The sequence below is a fragment of the Neopsephotus bourkii genome, unplaced genomic scaffold (assembly GCF_033783945.1).
Source record: "Neopsephotus bourkii isolate Nb327-2 ecotype Australia unplaced genomic scaffold, CSIRO-AGI_Nbou_v1 NB_1328, whole genome shotgun sequence".
NCBI lineage: Eukaryota > Metazoa > Chordata > Aves > Psittaciformes > Psittacidae > Neopsephotus > Neopsephotus bourkii.
The window spans coordinates 4216983-4239025 of NW_026901808.1; the positions used below are offsets into that span (position 1 = coordinate 4216983).

General features: G+C 39.4%; 1 protein-coding gene across 15 annotated transcripts in view; it reads right to left on the minus strand.

The window, feature by feature from the left end:
- The window catches only part of MAGI2 (membrane associated guanylate kinase, WW and PDZ domain containing 2), a 728751-nt gene that overhangs the window by 375619 nt on the left and 331089 nt on the right, over positions 1-22043 (minus strand). Inside the window, exon 1 of one of the 15 annotated variants that reach the window (XM_061366358.1) lies at positions 19998-20406. The exons of the other annotated variants lie outside the window; for them this stretch is intronic. The gene's annotated coding sequence lies outside the window, so the exon portion shown is untranslated. Of the gene's footprint in view, positions 1-19997; positions 20407-22043 lie in introns of those variants that run through there. 15 annotated transcript variants of the gene reach the window in all.

Sequence of the window (22043 nt, forward strand, 5' to 3'; positions counted from 1 at the left end):
TGTTTCTGGATCCTTCTACACCTCAATTCATCCTCATTCATGCAGCTGAACACTAACACTTAGGTACCTTGCAGAGCTAAGCCATGCCTGTTTCCTGATGGGAAAAGCCAATGTGATTCTTTATACAACAGATGTTAGGTATATGCAAAGCACAACTGCTTACGGGTATTGCTAAAATTAACTGATGGGCCAGCTTCTGCTGGTCCCGTTTTGCACATGTAGGAGTACACAAGCCCTGACATTACAGAAATCACCAGGAGTTTTATACTGATTTCCAGGGGCACAGAATTGTATTTTTTCAGCTATGATCCATTTCCCGAAGTACACAGTGCTCTTATTCTGCTGTCTAAGACAATCCAGTGGCTACCAGAGGTTACAGGGAAAGTGAAATTAAGTCATGAGTTTACCCTTGTACAGTACAGACCTTTAGAAGGATGGGATGCTCTAGCTCATCGGGTGCTGTTCCTTTAAAGTACCTAAAATGCATTCTTATGGAGTTTATACATGCAAACTGCTACATATAAAGATGACATAACCTGATCTATAACTGAATTGTCTGGCATCATTTTAGTACTGGTACAAGACTTGAAGTCATCTGGTAAAAGTAAAGTCATCCGGTACTAAGAAAGTATGTACCTCTTCTGAGAACAGTATTTAAATATGCTTCTACTGAACCAGGGTTCCTATATATTGTTTAAACATTTCAATATTTAATAACTTTTAATCACAGCCACCATACTTCAAAAACTTCTATCAGCCATATTGCATTTCCACTGACTAAATTCCAGTTATATCTGATAGGGAATTAACACTCACTCTGCATAATACATTTCACAATTCCTACACTTCGTTTTTATCCTGTGAAGTGTTGAGTAAGCCACAGACTAAAATGTATTTCCTTTGAGAAGCATATGCATGGAACTGCTAAAGCTGATAAAAAGGCTCTAACAACAGAAAAGTTCATTTACATCATTCAGGAACAAAAGCTGAATGGCTGAAGTTAACAGTGTGCAAATAAAACTACTCCCCCAAAGTATATTTAATTATGTCATATTTAGGCCTGCTTATGGTTGTTTATTTGACCGTTATCTGAAGTATTGAGGATGTATTCATCAGAATCGTCAAGCAATAAGCTAGATAGGGAGTTAGTATGCATTGTCTATGCACTCCTATCCTCTTTTATGCAACAATGACAACTCAAAGATAATCACAGCAAGCGTCAGTGTACATCTTTCTTATCTGACAACCTAGAAATATGACCCCAAAATCAAGAGAAGCACTTAATATTACTAAAAATAAGGTTCATGGACTATTGATTTGTGGTTAAGTGAAACAGTCACTCTGAAGTCTAACAGTCTGGGTTTGTCCTCACTTAACCCAATTCTAATTAGGCACACTAGAAATAAATGTTCAAATTATTCTTAAGCTTATCTACTTTACAGCTTTGTGTAAAAACAGATACCAACACCAAGTAAAAAAAATAGCAATTTTCAGTTTTTCAGTGCTAAACTGACAGCCGAACAGACATCACATAAAAAAATTCTTTAGCAGAGAAAGCTTCATCCACAAATCAAATCATCAATGGAAAGGTGCCCAGAGCCTTTGCTGTATCCTTTGTACACTGCCTTTGAACCATCTATATTTACAAGACCACTGTAAATATATAGCATACTGTAGCATCAAGCTGAGGCTAAGGAGCAACATGACATTTGTGGCTGGTGGATATATGTTGTACCTGAGGCTAGGAGGGAGGTGCATACACATTCACAGTGGCTTTTCACAACTGCTTTCATTTACCAGCTCAGGCATGTGAATGCATCAGCCATCTCCCAGTGCAGTACTGAGCCTGACCTAGCTGGGCACTGGGCATCACCACACCTCTGCTTCATCCATAGGAACCCTACAGGATCCTGCTCTGATGCTGTGCCCAATCCCACAGGTATCACTGCACAGAGATCACCAAGCTCCTTGTCATGCCAAGATAGTGCAGAGGCACTGCCCTGGGCCAGGTGGGGCCCTAGATATTAGCCCAGTTATTGGCCAGTGCTGCTCCAGAAGTAGTCCAGCTCTGGACTGCCCTGGGAAGAGGTTCACTGGATTCATGCCGCACTGTAGCCATGGTAAATCTTACTAGGCATGACCTGGTTCTATGAACAACTACCTCGATGTCTCTTTTGCTATTGTACAGTTAATTCACAGACCAGATAATTCAGCCGTGCCTGAAATTTGACTATATGCATAAACTAAAAAACCTGTCAGGAAATATCATTTTCCAACTAATTTAGTACATAACATATAGTTAATCTTTGCTGAATTTTTTCACCAGGTATTGGTATCATTATGGTGTCACTCCAGTTGGTAAATATACAGTCCAGTTAAATATCCAGTTGAGATATATACATACCTCCATTTACCAGCCTAAAGACCTGTGCTTTATTGCTGTTTGGAAAAAAAATAAACTACATTTTAGAGGAAAATAAAATGGTTACATTTCTTCCAATTTTCTTTGTAACTATCTCTCATTGTATTATCGTCTCCTTTTACAACCTATTCATGTCAGCTTCCACAGCATGAAAAAAACAAAGAGTCCTGCCAGTAAACTACATTGGCTTATCTGCTGTAGTCCTAAATCTTCCTCAGCTTTGAGAGAAGTTCATCTTCCAGCTCACAGGGAAAAGGGAATAATAACTCTTCTCTCATACGAAAGTATGTTCTTTGGAGTAAGAAATCACAAACTCACTACACTGCTGTCTCACTGGTTTCTCACTGTTAGTGTCCGTGCTCTTAGGCCACTGAAACATAAAATTATACTTTAGCCCTAGGTAAGGTACAGCTACATTAACAACACACTGATAATCACAAAGAAAACAGTGTTCATATGTATGCAACACAAAAAGTAACACTGAGTTTGAGATTTCATGTTTAAAGAGATTGGAAAGTTACTATCAGTAATACTTGAAATTTCTATCTATAAGCACAAATGCATTTAAAAAATACCCAAATGAATGTTATTATACAGTGTTACTGATACATAGAAGAAAATGTCCAATGACTTCCTCAAAGGTCACAAAACAAGTTAATTGCAGTCAAGAAAAGAGTGCTAGAGAATTCTGATCCACTAATCCAGCACATGGTTTGAACTCTTCAGACAGTTTGAAAAGCAATCAGTACATTTGAGAAACTGGATTTGGTTATTTTGATCTAAATTTTTGAGGGCAATATCTTGAAAGAAGAAAGATGCTGCAAGAAAATGAACACCTTTGTACAATGCTTTGCAGACATATGTTAGGTAATTCCTCCCTTTGAATATGAATTCAGATACATCAATTAGATTTAAGTTCTCTTCTGGGTATTTTCAACATATTGCGTTTATGCATAATTGGATTTTTTACTCCTGAAACACTTAATCAAGGATAAATCAAAGGAAAAATTCCCTTTCAGAAAAATCCTATAAAATACAAAGAGAATAATTCTCTATTTGCAAAAGATCTGCCAGCTTTATTAAGTTTCCCTCATTTAGAGACTTACTTGTTTTTTCTTTTATCCAATTAATGCATTAGATCACTTTGATGTGTTGCTTTTTAAATGCACGGTATCTACACTTATATAAAGTACTAGACACATCAGCACCATTCATTCCCCCAAACTGAGATAACACTGTGCTTAACTCAAAAAGAGAGATGATTTTAAGGTGAGCTGATTATTCTCCAAGAATTTAAACAAACCTTTCATCAGTTTTAGAGTTACACTGCTTAAGTTTTTTCTTCCCTATAGAGTGATGGCTTCTGTCATCAACTTAGCAGGAGTCAAAGAGACCCTGAGTAAAAATCAATGGAGAGCAAGTCTTGTAAGATGAGTATATTTGAGAAGTGTAATCCTTTTCTTCCATCTTACTCATATTTTCCAATAACTTCCAATGCAGAAAAAGCTAACATGTGAAATCTGATTGCAGTCTTCTTGTAAGTAAGCTCTCTTCTCCCTACCCTTGCACACCCAAAGGTGGATATTTATGGAACTTGCTATGCACCTGATGGAATTGGCAGCATCCTCATGAAAACTGTAGACAAAAATAAGTTGTGACTAGAACATTCAGCAACAAGCCCTTAAAAGTGAGCTAAGCAGTATTTATGTAAGATAGCCAACAAATGGTACCTATGAGAAGCTACAAGTCTTATTATTACCAATAAAAATCTGGTCAGTTTGGAAAAATACATATTCGCATATTTCATCTGTAATTTTTAAGCATGTTGCATAGAGGGACTGGCATCATTATCAACGTCTGTGTTTCATCGGCAGAAGATAAAAGGCATTACAGACTTAGGTATGATTATAAGGTAGACCCCTACCAAAAAGAAACACAAACAAACCCAGAACTTGTCTAAATCCCAGACAAATCTCCAGTGCCGCCTTTGCCTCTAAAAAGCCAAGTTCGAGCTTGCTTAGTCCTGAAGAGCACATCTCTGAAGGAGACAATACAAAGCGACTTCCCTCAAAAAAAACCCAAATTTACCACTAACATCAATTTCTGTGTTGGTATTGGAATATTTGAGACCAATATAATTCTCAGATTTAGGTGGATGCACTTATGATATCGCAACCTATTTGTATGAAGGCTGGTAAGTTTTATTGCTATACAGAGCCTATGTAAATACATACTCAGTTTTTTAGCGATACAACTACATAGGACACACACACAGAGACTCCACAACCCATCTTTACCAAATGCAGTTATAAAAACACAAAAATGGGATCTGCTGCTCAATCCATGTGTCTCACCTATTGGGAGCTGCTGTTCAGTCAAGGTGGTACAGCTCAAGAAACTGTTGTATGTCATTGCCATGGCAACACGGGATGCAGCTTCCAGGCATGACGCAATTTGATAGCCCAACTTCACCGTGAACTCCTGTTCTGCCTGGAACTAAAAGCCATGCTGAGAAGGATTAGTACTTTCATTTCTTCAACCATGCGGTTAGAGAAATGAAATGGGAAAAGCTAGGACAGCCTTAATACTTCATGAGAGGCTTTTGCGTTAAGCAAAACCTCTAGCTAAGGTTATATGAAAGGTTTGAGCAGGAATATTGGACATTTCCCAATGAATTTGGAAAAGACGTATCTCTTAGAGTTACACAATTTATGTCACAGGCTATAAGTAAATCCTTAAAAAGAAAAAACAAATTAAAAAAAAATAATCTTTTTTAGGCTCCTAAAATGTATTCTGAAATATTTTTCTGTGTCTGAAATATGCTTCCCTCTTTTGTAAGCTCTTTTATGCATTCTGTACTTGATGTATTTGAAATATGAACTTGCTTGATGAGTGGCTCTCAGCTTGTGTCAGCACTTTCACAGTGTAAACACAGAAAGCTTTACATTAATGTATATTACAGTTAAAGTAAAACTGTCTTTACCAAACTCCCAAGAATGCCTTTTTTCATTAACTATAGAAATCTCAGTGAGAGCAGAATCACTACATAAAACAGCAACAAGAATGAGCTGAGCTATCCCAGTCCAGTGACTCCCATTGCCTCCCAATCTCATTTTGGATTGAGACTTGTTTCAGTTGACACAGTCCTGTAGTTGAGCAACCCAGCATAGTGCCCCATTAAGGCCTCGGCAGTTACACAAAGTTAGAACAGCGTAGAGCACTAGTCACTGCCTTCTTCCCTTGCAATTGTTAAATTACTGTGTAAATCTGTAGGGTTTTTTGTGATTTTGGCTTGTTTGAAAATGCCTGTCAGCAGCAGGAGAAGTTTCTACTTGTTCCTCCAGTTGCTTATTGACCTTTACAGATTTTGTTTTTATAATAACATTTTCTTTTCAGATTTGGTTGCTGTACTAACACCATCATCAGGTTAATGGGAGGAAATAGTATGATCCTCCATTAGCAATTACACAGCTTCCTACTATGTCAATCCCTTTGTTATTTTCTAAACAAATGCACATATTTCTTCATTATTTCTCCATTTACCACAAGCTGTGTCACAGGTCCTAACACTTTGCTTGGAGTGATTTGTTGCCTTTTTCATTTCTGTTAATTTTTAATCAGCACTCATAAGTGTAGGTGTACAATCCTTGGATAGTTATCTTTTGGGTTGTCACTTCATTGCATGTCTTTACTGTGACTTGTTCTGAACTGAAGTTATTAAGTAATTCATTCCTGGTACATCAGTATTGTGAACATTGGCACATAAAGAGCCCCCTTAACACCCATCTTTGCCCGTGTAAAATGGTTCAGCTGAACTTGGGGGATGCAACGTGACACTGGGAAAACCACTCCTGTGGACTGTACACAACATGTTTTATATGACTGAGGCAGAGGCGTAAGCCTCTTCTGTATGTCAAAATACAAAGAATGGTACACACCTCTCCTACTTCACGTTACATGTGTGAAGAGTATTTAAACTTCTATACTTACGTTTCTAATGTCAGATATAGAAATCTCACAGTAATTTCTTGTGGGTGGTTACCCAAATAGCAGCTTTTGCAGAGCTTATCAAGATACATTCTTTTTTGAAATTCTTATGCAAAAGTGTATTGCTCATTAAGAATTCACTGGTCACTGTGGTACTTCTCATATCCCTCAGGCATCTCTTCGTTGCTCTTACAATATTTCTCAGTGGTAAAAATAAAGAGTGTTTCAGGAAGCAAAAATATCTTCTCCAACCAAATGTGGAATAAATGGATTTTCACTTTGATTGTCTTCAGTGCTGTGGCCGTAAAAGCTTGGCAGCAGCTTTTATATATAAATTCTAAATCGCTCACCCATTTCATCAAAGGCTAGAGGAACCAGTTGTTCATATGTGGCCATTTCTTGCTTCTTTTGTACATGATTTTAGCCCACTCTCTCTTTTGTCACTCTCCCCTTGTCACTTCAAAAGCAGCATCTCAAAGCGTTTGGGAATGTGGCTTTTTCTCAAGTGACATCTCAAGAGTTGAGAGACACTTGTGAATACAGCTAAAAGTTACCACTTCACTATGGAGTTCAGTCTCTAATTTCTCTGCAGGCGATGCTGCCTGTAAATCGACAAGTGGTTTAAATGCTCCTTGACAGAAGGGTCTAGAGATGTAATAGCCCACAGTAACAGTAGCTCTCAATGGCCAAAGTAAACCTACTTTAAAGGATCAGATAAATATCCCAGAACCAGGAACTACCTCACCCACATGACATAGTTTGTTTATGTTATATAGTAACACATATGACACAAAGTGCAATTTTAGTAAAAAGAAATGTTTTGCCATAGGACTGTGTTAACACAGTACCTAAACTGCTGTTAGAAATCCATCCGTTGTTTTCAGCCTGCCTGGATCCTTACCCGGGCAAGTCCCACACTGATGTAAAACATGCTTTTGCAATTATGCCTTTTTTTTTTTTTTTTTTTTTCTTAGTAAGAAAAAACCCTGAAAATTACCAATTTGCTTCCTCTCTTGTCAGCTCCAGGAGAAGATCAAAGGATGATTGGTAACATGAAGAGCTGGCTACTTTATAAAAAAAAAAAGTCTTTCTTCATTACTGTTTTCGAACTCTGAAGCTACTAATCTAACGGTCTCATGGAACATTTATTTTTGTTGTCTTATTTTTCTTGTCTATGAACTTTTTTGAGATCTCTATAATAAAATAGTGTAGGAATGGCCTGTATTAATTTTATAAGAAACACCTTTAATGAAATCTGAATCAACCAAAATCACAGGAAGATTAATTTCAGATAATGCTAAAATGTAGAAGCATAAAAATGAAAACCAGTAATGTGATCAAAGAGTTGTGACATAAACTCCTTTTAAATTAAAATCATGTGAGACTTAATGAAGAACACAGCAAACATCACAGTTAAAGGGGCTACACCTAATGAAATGTCACACATCCAGAACTTGGAGTGCAGTAAATACAGTAATCATGTTTATACATGAGGGTTGTTTGAGTGATCCATCAGCTACAACCAAAAGTTTAGACGAGTATTTGGCATAATGGCAGTCTCACCATCAAGCATTTTTAACTGCTTAATAATCTACCCTTTTCTGTGGTATACGTCAAGCGCCAAGGACAATGCTTATTTGCATTACCAAATTAGATTTGCTCGATGCAAATGGGTGTGCACATTGGCAAAGTTAAACCACCTCTATTCTGAACACAGTCGTTAAATCAAATTTACTTTTTAAAAATAAATTAGAAATGCTTCTCCCCTGTATTGACTGACCCACCTAAAAATTACCCATTACTTAATATATTATGACTATGACTTTGAAACAACAAATAAAAATGACAAAAAATCAGTAGAGAGAAAATATCACGATGTAGCTAGACAGGTGGAAAAGTATAAAGCAGCAAATCTGGCTGCTGGATGAGATCATTCTGCAAAGTGTCAGTATTTAGGTCAGTGAAGGTGATATGCCCAGTTAATTGGTGAATACAGCACGGCACTGAAATCAATGACAAATATTGATAACAGATGAGAACATAGTTTGTGTTCCATGCATTTAGTGTAGCAAATCTGATATGCTTATGCAAGAGATTATATGATACAGTTGCCCGTGACTGCAGAGGGATGGAATTCAATGGCCCAGAGGCCTCTTCCAGTTCTACACTTCTGAAATATGATACACATATTTTAATTAAAAAGAAGAGATGTAATCCCTGATACAGTGGTAGGACTCTGGTCATTCTGAGGGGTGGTCACTATTTTGCTTCTCATGAACAGGAGAAGCAAATTTCATTATTTGTTTCTAATATGCAAGAAGTCTTCAGGTTTGAGCCTTGCTATGCAAAAAAAAATAGCAGAAAAATATAATCTTGTACACGAACATCTTAGTATCTCTCTTTCCATTATGGATGGATATGTCCTTTGAAATGCTTTAATACTGCATGGTTTTTACTTCTAAAAAATAACCCTTGAACAATCTAACCTTACGTTAAAGACCCTGAATTCCTGGAACAGTAGAACAGCTACAGAACACATCCAATGTAGAACTGTATCTTCACAACCCCTTTAAGTGGAAACTGAATTTCTCTTTACAGATGATATTGATCAAGATCTGTAGGACCTATTGCATTATAGATAATAAATAATAAGTTAATAGTCATCTTAATAAGGGGAAAAAGGAATCATCTGAGAATAGCTAGGAAAAAAGAGAACAACTTCCATTATTAATAGCACATGATATTACTGTAAAATAAACCCAAGGATGATGAGAGGATTAGGACTAACAGTCTTAGAAATGAACTCTTGTGATTATTTGCTAGAATATCCTCTCAGTTTGACACCACCACCTGGGATGCAGAAGGATAGTGTCTAAGCAAATAAAATTATTCACTGCTCTTGCGTATATTCATATTTGCCTCTTGCATGACTGTCTGCATCTGTGAGACGTGGTCAGGTTGGCACCTCTGCAGTGTGCTGGCTGAAGCAGTTTGTGAGAGCTGCACTACCAGCCTTCTGACACACAGGCTCCTTCTCATCCTTCTTGCCTTAATTTTTTACCTATTGCTTCCCTAATCATTCACTATAAGTGCCAACACCGATTCCTCATTAGCCACGACCTATACTTCTTTTCTGATAAACGCAGCTATTTAGTCATTATTCCCAACTGACAAAAAAACCTTGCACCACCCCAAAAGTTATTATATCTCTAACTGTGAAAACAGAAAAATTGGAAGCTACTCTACAGAGACAACTAGCTCTGCATGCTTTTAATATGCATTTCCATGTTTGGGAGACACTCCTGAGCAGAGAATTTTAAAGTAAAATACAAGGGTGAGTTTTATCTGAAGTAAGTTTTCTATAGTGTAACAGAAGGTTGAAAACATAATGATTTAACTTCATTTAGCATAATTGAAAAAGGAAGGCGATGCTTAATTCTAATCATCTGGATGAAAGTAAGTGCCAGCACGATGTCAGTACAAGTTTACATTGACAATGAAGAATGAATTCATACTTCTGCTTCTGAGAAAGGGGTGAACCTGCTCCCTTCCACCACTAGGATAATACCGCTGATACTGAGTGAGTAATAGCAGTTTCACATCGTTGTGCCCGAGATCGGAATAAGGCTTGTAATAAAGCTTCGATGCATTTCAGGAGTGAAGACACTTCTTCTTCAGGGACTTTAAGATAAAGCACACATTTTAGAGCCTTATTCAAGCAGGTTTCATTCAGGCTGAGTTTCAAAGAGCCTGAATGACAAAGTGCTAGAAGGTGACTTTCTATCAAAAAGCATACTGTTATCTCTCACTCTCATATAATAATATGCCAGGAAGCAGCAGGGATTATGGACCATTTTTCTCACACTGTTTTCTCTCTGCCTTTTCGCATGAGTAGGGATGTAGGATAGAGGCCATGAAGATTTGGGCTCTCCATCTTTACCCTCTCACCTCTCCTCCCTTGACAGCCCACGGTTCACCACAATACTGAAAACCTTCAGAAGACCTTTTGCCACAGCACACATCCCTGGAACCAACCCTTACAAGAACGACCTTCATGGAGAGGAGACCAGTAAAACACACCACCCCTGGGGTCTTTTCTGAAGAGGGGAAATCATGGCTGTGGGGCATGGATATTTGACAGTGAGAGGGGAATGGCAGGAGCACCATAAGCAAGGAGCAGTGCCTGGGATGGAAGGGAAGGATCCCACTGCACTGAAAACTTCTCCTGCATGGGGAGGGACACTTTAACATTGGTTTCACTCTTCTTGTGAAACCAAAGGACACAATATAGCTCACAATTATTTTTATTTTCCTTTTAAAGACATTTTTTCCCTACCCCTCAGCTTCCATAAGGCAAAACCACACATTTCTGTTAAGGTAGCATGGCGGCCTCTGGGTGTCAGCTTTCTGGCATTTGAGTTAAACAGTAACCATAAAGAAGTGCTTGTGAGAGACATTAACTGTTCTTGATGTCAAGTCTTCCCACAACAGGAAACTGCTTTTAAATCATTCCTCTGAAGAATAAAATAGAATAGTTTCCTGATAATTGTTTTATTTCCATGGAGAAGTGAAGGAAACGCTGTAGGGCTTGTATTCTTTACCATGACAGCTTGAGGATGAGCATGAGGATTCCTGTTTCTGCTTTCACGAATATTAATTTTTCTTTCTCACTTCTCTTAATTTTATTTTTTGTTGCCTTCCCTGTTTTTCCATAAATTCTTGGTTTTCTTTTCCTTTTTGGAGCTTTATTCCAAGCTTTCTGCTGTCAGCAACCCCCGTGATCTGTACTCTTCTGTACTGTTCACCCACAGCTTGCTAATGCGCTCTCTCCCATTGACCTCTCTGGTGCAGTGAATGCTGGTCACAACCCTTCATAGACAGCAGCCAGTTCTCTCTTTCAGTGTGAAGAGCTCAAGCCGAGACTTAAGGCTAGTCATTCTCAGAGAAGGTCAGTAATTCTAAGGAAAAACAGAAGCTGTCTCTTAGAGACAACCATACTGCACTCAAAGACAAAGGAAGCATTTGTTCATCAGCATCTGTCTATTTTGATACAATCTGCACTCACACCTTTGGGGAAGGGTGGGAGAACCTTGAGAAGAATGAGCAAATAGGCAAACCAAAATCATATGCATGCTGATAAGATGAACTGACATTTGAAAGGAGTGCCTGCAAAAATGAGGCACAAATGTTCCTATAGCAAAGAAAAGGGGATTTGCAGGAGCACTACCATGATCCCAGCAGAGGAGTCATATTCTGTGTCCAACACTTCGATAGACTTTTTTTTGGTAATAACTGCTCCCCAGAAGGATTTCTTCTGATTATTACTTCTTTTTTTCTGGATTACAGTACTTTGCCAGGCATGACTCATATGCATGAAAATGTGGTTATCACAAATGAAACACATTTTCAGATTTATATGCTGAGGTAGCCAAAACACAAAGTTTTTTGACTTTTAAAGTTTTAAAGCATTTCTAATGACAGGAAGGTGTGATGTACTTGAAGATATGAGGCTCTTCACCAAGGCAGCAGTAAGCTCAGGTGAAGGCATAATAAACTTCCATGATTGGGTCACCTTCTAATAAGGTGCGGAGGTCTGGTTACATACACACCAGTGAGCATAATTCCATAGGACCAAAGCTGGAAATTACATTTCTTCTGCTTTCTGTGGCCACATAGACATCAATTCATGCTTTAGAAGAAGAGTCATATCACTTGGAAAACATCATAGTGTCTTGGCAACTTACATCGGAAACGGGGTTGTATAAAAACCAGTATTACCCTATACTACCCTGATGCTTCTACTTCTACCAGGGGGCCAACTACTTGCCAGCATGAAAAGCAGGATACTGGGCCAAACACACTGCTGTTATTCCAGGTGGGTTAGCAAATTTTGTATCAAACGTTTTAAGATATTTTGGCAATAATTCTGTATTTGCTGCTCAGGTGGAGTCTGGGCTGTCTGATAGCTTATTGCAGTGATAACTCAAATATATTAAGCCTTATACACAGAAGTGATTATCAAACACAGTGTGTTAGGAGGGTAAGAATGTGTCCTCCACCTTCAAGAGCTACCACATCTGAGCTGGTTGATCTGATGCATCAGCATTTCTAGCAATAATCGCTCACAGCCTCATTCGACGTGAGCAAAGACAAACTGAGAACCCTGGTACTTCTTAAAAGCCACAGTTAGTCCCAAGACAGAGCATGGGGGCATGCAAAACTTTCTTATACAAATGAAAGTGGGAAGAAATGAACAGGACTGCCAAGGCCAGTCTGTGCATTATCCCCTGAAGGTACATAATCGACAAAAACTTTTGATTTTAGGGCAGCTACAGGCAACACAGCAGCTTATCCTGTGGGCTGCTGTGGCTGTTACCAAGAGTCTTGGCAAAGGAAGCACACTAGTATCAACTACTGCAGTGCTGAACTAGCAGATTACACCAAAGTAGTTAGATTTTCTTGTGCTGTCTCTCCTTTATTTATTTCCTGCTTCTTATCACAACTATGTCATAGAAAATTTTCTTTGGAATGTTCTTCTAAACACAATAGTCAGCATACATTCTTTATCCTAATGGAATAGTGCTCGAGGTACCCACCATATCTCAGTTCCTCTGAATAATTTCAGAAAGAACAGAGTGAGATAAAAAAAAAGGCTACGTATTTTTTTGTCAGAAAGTGGTGCAACCTCACAGAAGGCAATGCTTATGTAGATGAGGCTGCAAAAGTAGAGCCTGAAGGAGCTAGAAAACCCAACTTTTCTTCCGTGCTACTAAGTCATTGTGGGAACAAGGACCAGGTACTTAAAGACCAATCTACAAATTCAAGAGCAATGAGTGATTAAGGCAAATTTTTAGGAAGGTCTGTGAGATCCTGACTCTACCCACAGCGATGACTTAAAGTTACCTCTGCATAGGAACGGTGGCGTACGTTCTATGTCTCAGCCTCACAGACTTATGGAGTGAGCCCCTACAACTTTTAGTAAAAGGAGCTACATAAATATAAAATATTATTGTGGAAGTAAACTATCAGCACTGGGAATTTGGCTTTTTTTCTGTATCAGCAAGGTATAGGTTTCACCACGTAAAGGGCAGAGAGCATTTATTACTGTAAATTAACAACCATTATTTTGTTGGTATGAAAGCAGCAGCAAACATGCTTCCTCAGTTTAGTTTTGAATCCCAAGCAGAGCTCATATTTCACACAGTAATATGCAGTAACTTCCACAGACAGCGAACATAATTACAGTGTCCTAGCTCCCAATGGCTGAAGGTTGTAAAGGATAATATATAGCACCTGCTGAATCTGCAGAAGGAAAAAAAAACGAACAACAGTATACAGCTCCCTGTCAGCTCCTCCTTTTCCAGAAGGATTTTCTCATAGGTGTCTAGGTGGGTGTTCTAGGATGGTTACGTCACTGCAACTGGTTTGAAAACACTATTTGATAGCTGCAACGACAGAATGAGAGGTGATGGGAACAGACCATCCCCTCAGATATTCCAGGTTTTAAAATACAGCAATGCAAAAGCTAGGAAAGAAATTTGAGTTATTGCTTCCCTTTGTGCAGCGCAATCCTCTTACTGATATCTAAGAGATGGCTACCACCCATCCCATACAGATTTTTGGATTTCTGGGGTGCAAGGCTATAAAAGCAAATAATGCAGAGATACCAACTTTTCCACTATCTCTCCACTTCTGTTTCCCCAAACCTCTTTCTATTGCACCATCTGAACAAGAAACATCAAGACAAGAGTGTTGTCCTCTGTCATTCAGGAGCTTCAGAGCTCTGAACACAGGGGCACATGCGCTTCCCATTGCCCAAGTCAGTGAACAATTATGAACTGACCAAGCTCTTTTATTCAGCCTTCTGCAACCCTCCTCAGATGTTCTAGATTTTCAGAGTACTCCAGAAAGCTGGTGTCCTTTTTAAGGACTCTCCTTGCTTTTAGATCCACTTAATCCCAACCATTTGATGGGGAACCTTAATTAGCAAGAAAGACACTGTTCCTCCCTCCTCTTTAGGTTAGATTACAGCATTGTTAAAGTACAAATTGCTGGATTCTGACTGCACAGAATTACAGGGTGATGCCAAGTTACCTTTTAGAATTTCTGTTAAGAACCTCACTGCAAAGGTGAAAATTCCTTGGACAAAAGGGAACTCTGTCCTGAAAGTCCTGTCCCTGCAGAGGCTTTGCTTACCAAAGTTTCATCATGGACTCATCATGGCTTCTGCTGTCACAGTTCACAGAGATGGGTACAATTACTCCAACAACTTTGGCCAACCTCATGAGCATTCCTGAAGATTTAAGCCAGGACCTTTGGAGCAGTCAGATGGAGAGCATTTGCAGCAGAGGACTGTCATGGTTCTGTGCTCCCATCAGTGCAGGCTTCTCAGAGGATGACCAAGTCAGGAGTGAAGCAATCCATATCCAATTAGTATGCCTGAATCAATCCAGACCCCAAGAGTTCCTAGATCTTTATTAACTTTCAGCAATCTTTACTTTCTATTGCCTAGAACAGGCCTTTATAACTTATGTCATCTCCGTCATCAGAAAAGCACTCTAGCTGCACTAATTTTTCACACTGTACATCACCGTAATTTATTTATTTGACTGGAATGGAAAGGATAACTGAGAAAGAGAGCTTTTATTGTGATGTGCTCTCTATTGCAATGCTTCCCACATCCATGACCATTTGTATTCCATCACCTCTGGGTTGTGAGCATTTTTGTCAATGGGGATTGTAATGGCTGTGAAGACTTAACTCCTAATACCTTCAGATTAAAGAATTTTTCCCAGGCATTTTTTTTTTTGTTCACATCTTTATACTGCACAACAGTTAGGGGCTTTAGAGGTTCAGTGATCACCCACTGTCAATCCTATTTGCTTGTTTTCTTTGCCAGGAAAGTGCGAAAATGTATTTAACCTGAGCCCCTCCGAAAGATCAGCTTTTTTCTTTTCTCCGCTAAATGTTCTCTTGTCTTATCTAAGAGTGAAACTTGGCACCAATTTCAAGAGAGCTGAGCCCTAAACCTCACTCTCCTTTAGGACCATTCATATGATGATATAGGTATTCAGGATACAGATTCAGATGATCAAAGTGTCCTGAGAAAGCCACTGCTTCAGCAGTTTTAACCATGAGAGTATTGCTTAAGTAGTTATGACTAATGTTGAGATGAAAAATAATTTCCTTTTTGTACTAGAGAGACTGATGAGATCAAGAGTATCTTGTTCTGTAGGCATCTGGATATGCACATCTGTACAACCTACTCCTGCAGAATCAAATTCTGACTTCCCCTGGACCAAAGAAAGGCGAGGTGTCAGGAAGTATTTCTCACTGTCCCAAAACATGGAGCTGGGGCAGGAGGGGAAAGTCATAGGTGGTTGTCAAGGTCAATTCTGGGAAGGTTTACATAAATAAAGCAATCTGAAGATGGTTACAGAAAAAAGTATGAGAGGAGAAAAACAAATTAGAAGGGAGACAGGGAAAAGATGGTAAGGTCAGGTCAGAAGTATCTTGCACCTTTCCAGATGAGACTAGTTTTTTTCCTTCAACTGAAAAAGTCAACCTAACCATCCATGCTCAGAGAAAGAGCAAATCCAGCCAGCAGAGTTTTCAGCTAACCCTACTGTCTGTGTTTAATTTTCTACAAAACAATGGACAGTCACTAATACATGGGTATGCTGTGTACATAAACACCAAGGGTCACGACAAGAATCAGTTTCCTCTTTATCCTAAAGCACAGTGTAGTTAGAAATCTGTTGTAACAGTGACAAGAGATAGATGTGCCTCTGTAATTTTTACCTGGTGCTAGAAATGAAGATGCATGGATCTGGAATGCACTATATACATGTGGGATAGCTGGGACAGAAGGATAGGTGGGATGTTTGTATTTTAAAATAGGAAGTAAATTCTGATGACCATACTCTTTCCTTGACACTATGGGCTCCAATCTGCTCTGTTACAGTAATATCATTTACAACAAACTTGATTTAAACTGGTTGCATTAGGGCAACCAGGAATACTGTATTTTTTTATATTCTTTTAATATTCTTAAGCTTACTTTGCAGTGAGGGGATGATGGTTTCTGTATAGGCATTTGCTGCTGAAATGGGAAATAGGTGGGCTGTTTGCTGAGTCTATCAGCTGGAACACTGATGATCGCTACTTGGACTGCTTCAATGTAAATATAATTTTCTCAGACGTCAGTATTTTGTGTCTCAGTCTTTTTAGACATTATATATTATTCTACTTAATTCTTATTATGTTATGTACATCACAACAAGAAGATGACCCTGACCTTTACATTTAACCACAGAATGTATTTACACAGTTTGTAGAAAGTGATGGTGAGAACTTTTCAGAGCACCACCATTTTATTCCTATCTTTGTTTTCCCCTCCCCCTTTACAGAGGTCCAGTGTGTCAGTGCTGTGCCCTGAGAAAACCTGTATTTTCAAGCAAAGTCCCTGAGCAGTTTTATTTTTGAAATGAAAACAAATGTTAAAAGTCTTGTTTTATTTCTTAAACCTGATTTTTTCTATTAAAGCCCACTTTAAACGATGTTGTACTTAATAATCACACCATTGATAGACAGTGCTGCTAGTTGGATGTGTGTGCTTCGTTTGGGTTAAGTCTGCTCATTTCATTGCTTCTATAAACTTTTCTGCCTGTGGTGAATCTCCAATCTAGTTTATTTGAATGTGTCCAGTTAAGTTCTGAGATCTAATTTGTTCCTATTCAGTATTAGACTCCCGTTCTTTCTGATTATGTACATGCACATCTGGAAAACAGCCCAATTTGGTTTAGCTTCTAAAACTGCAGTTGCATTCCCTTGTTTTATGACTATGGTCAATGTGAATCAGACATCTGGAATCTTTCTGTCACTCAAAGCATTTTAACTCAATTTTGAGTGCCACTCATCGACATTTCTGCTTGTCTGATGGTTTGCAAAATGTTTGGTCTGCTTTTTACATTCCCACAGTGCAATTGTTTCACTTTCCATGAAGCAAACTGTTTACTACAGTCAAATTATCTACCTGCACAAAAGCAGTAATGGGATCTGCATGCGGTGTTAAAGTTCCATTTTCACTTCTCTCCATCAGTAACAGAATTTCGTACCGTAACTCCAAGCATTTAGGTCTATGAAAATTAATCTAAAAAGACTGTAACAAGTATAGCAAGTAACATTTGGGGCTATACAACATGCTTTCTAATCACTGAACAAGACATAATGCCTCTTGCAATGGGTAAATGGCGTATTTATAGTGTTTGTTTTCTATGCGGGAAGCTTTTAAAGTTATTCCTTTCCTGCTGAAAATCATATTTGTAATACAGAGAAACTATTACCTTAAATTGGAGTAAAAGTACAGGAGTCCAGTAAACACAATGATTTTTCAAAACCCTCCATAAGCACTATTAAGCAGTCACAAAAATATCCCTGGCCACACTTGATGTGGAGGATCCGTACTACTCACAACTTCACACAGTCATCCTTCTGCTTCCCACTTGCCCTACTTTTGTGCTATGGAGCCACCTTATCTCAGGGAACACGTAAAGAAATGTTTCCCACCAGAGCAAACTTCCCTGCCGCCCCATGAATCCCTGGGCACAGGTCACTACGGGGACACGAGTCCCTTCCTCACTCCCCTGTACCCACCCCACACATGCACAGATGGAGGCTGCTCACACCCCTGAGCTGCACCTTGGGCTGAGGAATGTTAAGGTAGAGCTGCGGTGTGAGGCTGAATGCGCATTCCATATGAAGCTCTTGCCAACAATAGTTGTAGTACAATTAAAGGAGTGTCTTCCTCCCTCCTCCTCCCCTGCTTGGGGAGTACCTGAATGTGAACTTCTCCCTTGGATAAACAAACACTTGTACCGACAGCTGTGCTTCTGGCCTTTGAGGAATTTATTCCTGTGCCTTTTCTTTAGGATTTCCAGTTTCACCTATCAGCTGCACTCCCTACTGTCTGGCATTTCTTTTTCACCTGTATTGTGGGTGGCACATTATCTAAGACACACGTTTTTCAACCCACTTTCCTAATTCCAGCAGTGTGGGAGAAGCTGCTTTATTAGCAGCATTTACACAACTCACTTGCAACAAACATGTCTTTTCATCATTTTCTTTCTTTAGTGAGCAGTAGTAGTGGCGCGAGGTTCTGATTTCAGGTACAGCAACCACTGCCCACTACAGCCCCTCAGCTAGTCAAACAGTCAAAAGCAAAGCAAAACAAGCCAGTCAGTTATTATCAGAGCGAATGGTGATTAGAACAAACAACAGTACAGGAGGAAAATGCATGTCTACTCAGAAACAGCCTTTGGGGGGCTGAAGAAGAGATATGGAGCCATTTTTCACTAGGTCCATGAGAAAATGTCAGCACACAGATGCTGCTGTACTGTCAGATTGCATCTTAATTTGGCCAAAGGGGACCCAGGCAGTCACCCCTCACAGACAAATTTTAAAGGCCCATTACAAATCTGATTTATTGGTTGCTAAGAATCTCCCTGCCATGGTCTGCAGATTTTGCATGACATGGAGCTGAAATCCAGCTACAGATAAATGTATGATTCTCTATGCGATTTAAATCCATCTGAATACAATATTTCTTGGACATCGGTCAAGCTTCCCCCCTGTTTGCCTCCCCCCTCTCCTCCTAATACCTTAAGGCAGTTTACTTCAGAATGAAGCAGAGCATTAACCTGTGCAAAATTGCTAATTTGTACATAACTCTGTTGCTGCTTCTGAAAAAAAAAAAAAAAAAAAAAAAAAAGCAAATGCCTTTTGTTCTGAAAAGGCAAGGAAAAATCTTCAGGAACAAAAGAAATGCATCTGCCCAGGAAGAGAAATGAGAAATTGCTGTGATTTGTTTTAGATGTTTAGGCATGCTAGTTTTAACAACCACCATTCAAATAAAAACACTGATCTGCTTCTGTATTTCAATCTTTTTTAAAAATCCTGTTGGCTTCTTCCTAAGGATAATCCCCAAAATAAAAGAAAAAATCCCATTCCTTGCCTTCAGCGAAAAGCCAAAGATCGTAAGAGGGAAATGCCTTTGGAATTGCTGGAGAAACACCATTCAAACTTGCTCTACTCGAACTGCCCATTGTTACCATTCAGACAATGTACAACAACAGTCACAGCTCAACTTCTAACCATGCCCTCATCACAAGAAATTCAAAGTCAACAGCTCTTTTTATTTCCATAAACATCATAACCAAAGCCTTCTTTTGCAGTTTCCCTGGTAAAACCCTACCAGCACCAGAGCAGTAATCCGACAATTTGTGAAAGAAGCATGCAGCTTGTCTTAAAAGGCATGGTATTTCCTACAGGAACTATTATAAACAAAGACAACATCAAAAGCAACACCAGAACCGCGCAAAGCCAAGTCTTCCTCAGCCCAAGTTTGGATTCAACATCTGGCTGAACACAGTAGTGCCTCCAATACTGATTTTGTTTCGTGGGATTAAAACCCATCTAATCTCTTTAACTGACCCCATCTCAGGTCCCAGCTTTGCAAATCAACAGAGAGAGGGGGGAGAAAGAAGGAAAAAATAAAAAGGCAAGAAAGAGAGGCAGAGTCTTTTCCCACCTTTCCATGGCTCTCAGCCCGTCTGTCTTCTCATGATCTGCAAACCACCTGTACGGATCCAGCCCATTCTGGGGGCAGAAAATCCCCTCCCGGCAGACGTAGCCTCAGCCGTGCTTTGATTTTTCGGCACGGATGTCTGGAATCTTCCGCTTGAGCCCGACACCGCAACACAAAACTGCAGCCGAGCTCTTTTGTTTTCCCTCCTCGGCGGGGCTGGAGCCGCGGCTCCGCCAGCGCTCCCGCTCCCCGGCGCTGCCTCCGCCGCCGCCCAGCCCTGCCCAGCGCCCTCCCGGCGAGAGGGGCAGCTTCGGAGGCGGTCAGGTGATCTTCCTGGGAAAGCAGGAGGGATGCTCGGGGATGGAGCGCACGAATCCGCCGTGGCTCTCAAACTCGCCGTTTACGTTACAAAGCCGGGAGGAAAACAGAGCTCTGAGGAGAGCATGAGACGTTCTGCTGCTCCCCGGTTCTCCCCAGGCAATCCCCAAAGGCAGGCAGAGTGCAAAGACACGTTAATTAAACTTTCCAGTGGTAATAACCACACACACCTAAATATTTAGAAGTAGGGGCTTATTCCTAAGGAAACATCATTATTTTTCATATTATCATAGAAGCTCTGCTGGTTCTGTAGGTTCCTTTACAGCTTCCTCCCAACTCTATTTTTTTAACAATGTGATCTTTAAATATTTATGCTGAAGCCATATTTAATATCTCAACAGCAAATGGACCAATACCCAACTGGAATCAGTTCTTTATTAACATCACTACACTGTCATAGAAAACATTGTTGACACAGGGGCCATTACATATACACTTTCTGAACTGTGGCTTATCCAATGGCCTCATTCCTTGGGATTACTCTGATGAAAGCTATCACACTGTGCAGGGCTTTGGAGCTTACACTCTGAAAGACTGAAAGAACGAAACTGTAACCTGAGGTTCTGTCAGAGTCCCAGTTATTGCCAAGTTTCCAGAAATACACAAATATTGTTGCAAAAGTAATAAAGTATAAGAAGCAAAGACTGTAAGTTCTGACAAAACACTGAATTTTTTAACCCCAGTTGTCTGTTCTATCAGGTTTAGTAAGTCCAGAATTTCACCCAATGCATCGCCTTTGCATTCATTTTGAAATGTTAACAAGGCACTAAAGGTAGACAAGGTATCCACATTTAATCAGTCTTTTCTGAGAAACTTTAGATGTGTAAATGTGATATATCACTTATTCCAAGAAAAATCTAAGCCCCCTATGGACCATATTCTTAATGACTTAAGTTAAAGCCAGAAACCCCAATTGGACAGCACAGGTGCTTCTAAATGTTTCCCAGTGTTTCCAACAATATTATAAATAGCCAGTTTCCCATCTCATATGAATTGCAGGTCTGTCCACAGACCTGCAGTCCCTCTGGCACTATGCACAGAACACAGATTTCCATGTTTTGGAAGCAAAGCACACAAAGGAGCAACCTGAATTTGTTTTAGGATGCTGAGGAAAAGAGGTTTACAAGCTATCATGGATCATCTGCACTATATTACTAGGCAATCCCTATGAGATTCATACTACCAACACTCTCTTGCGCTGACTTTCAGAGTTTTTAACTCTTGACACATGCTTTGCAGTGATGTTGCAGTAGTAGTCTTTCACATCATTCTTATCATGGTCAAAGTTTCTGCCATAGTCCACAAGCTTTCAGCAGAAGCCAAAACTGATTCCAAGGAGCTGATGAAATTCTCTTGACTGTAATATATCACATTCTTTCAAACCAGTCTTCCTAGGGGAAAAAAAAAGGTAAAAAAGCCCCCCAAAATCAACCCAAAACCAACCAACCAAACACACACACACAAAAAAACCAACAAAAAAAAACCAACAACAAAAAAAACCACCAAAACCAAACAAACAAAAAGAAAAAACACGGAAAATTTGCCTGTGCTAGATTTCCTTTAATTACATGCTAAAAAAAAATTCAGAAGTGGAACTCTTGCCATGCCAAGGTAAGCATATCCTTGCAGAAAAATATTTAATGCCTTGCACACTTAACACTGGAACACCTT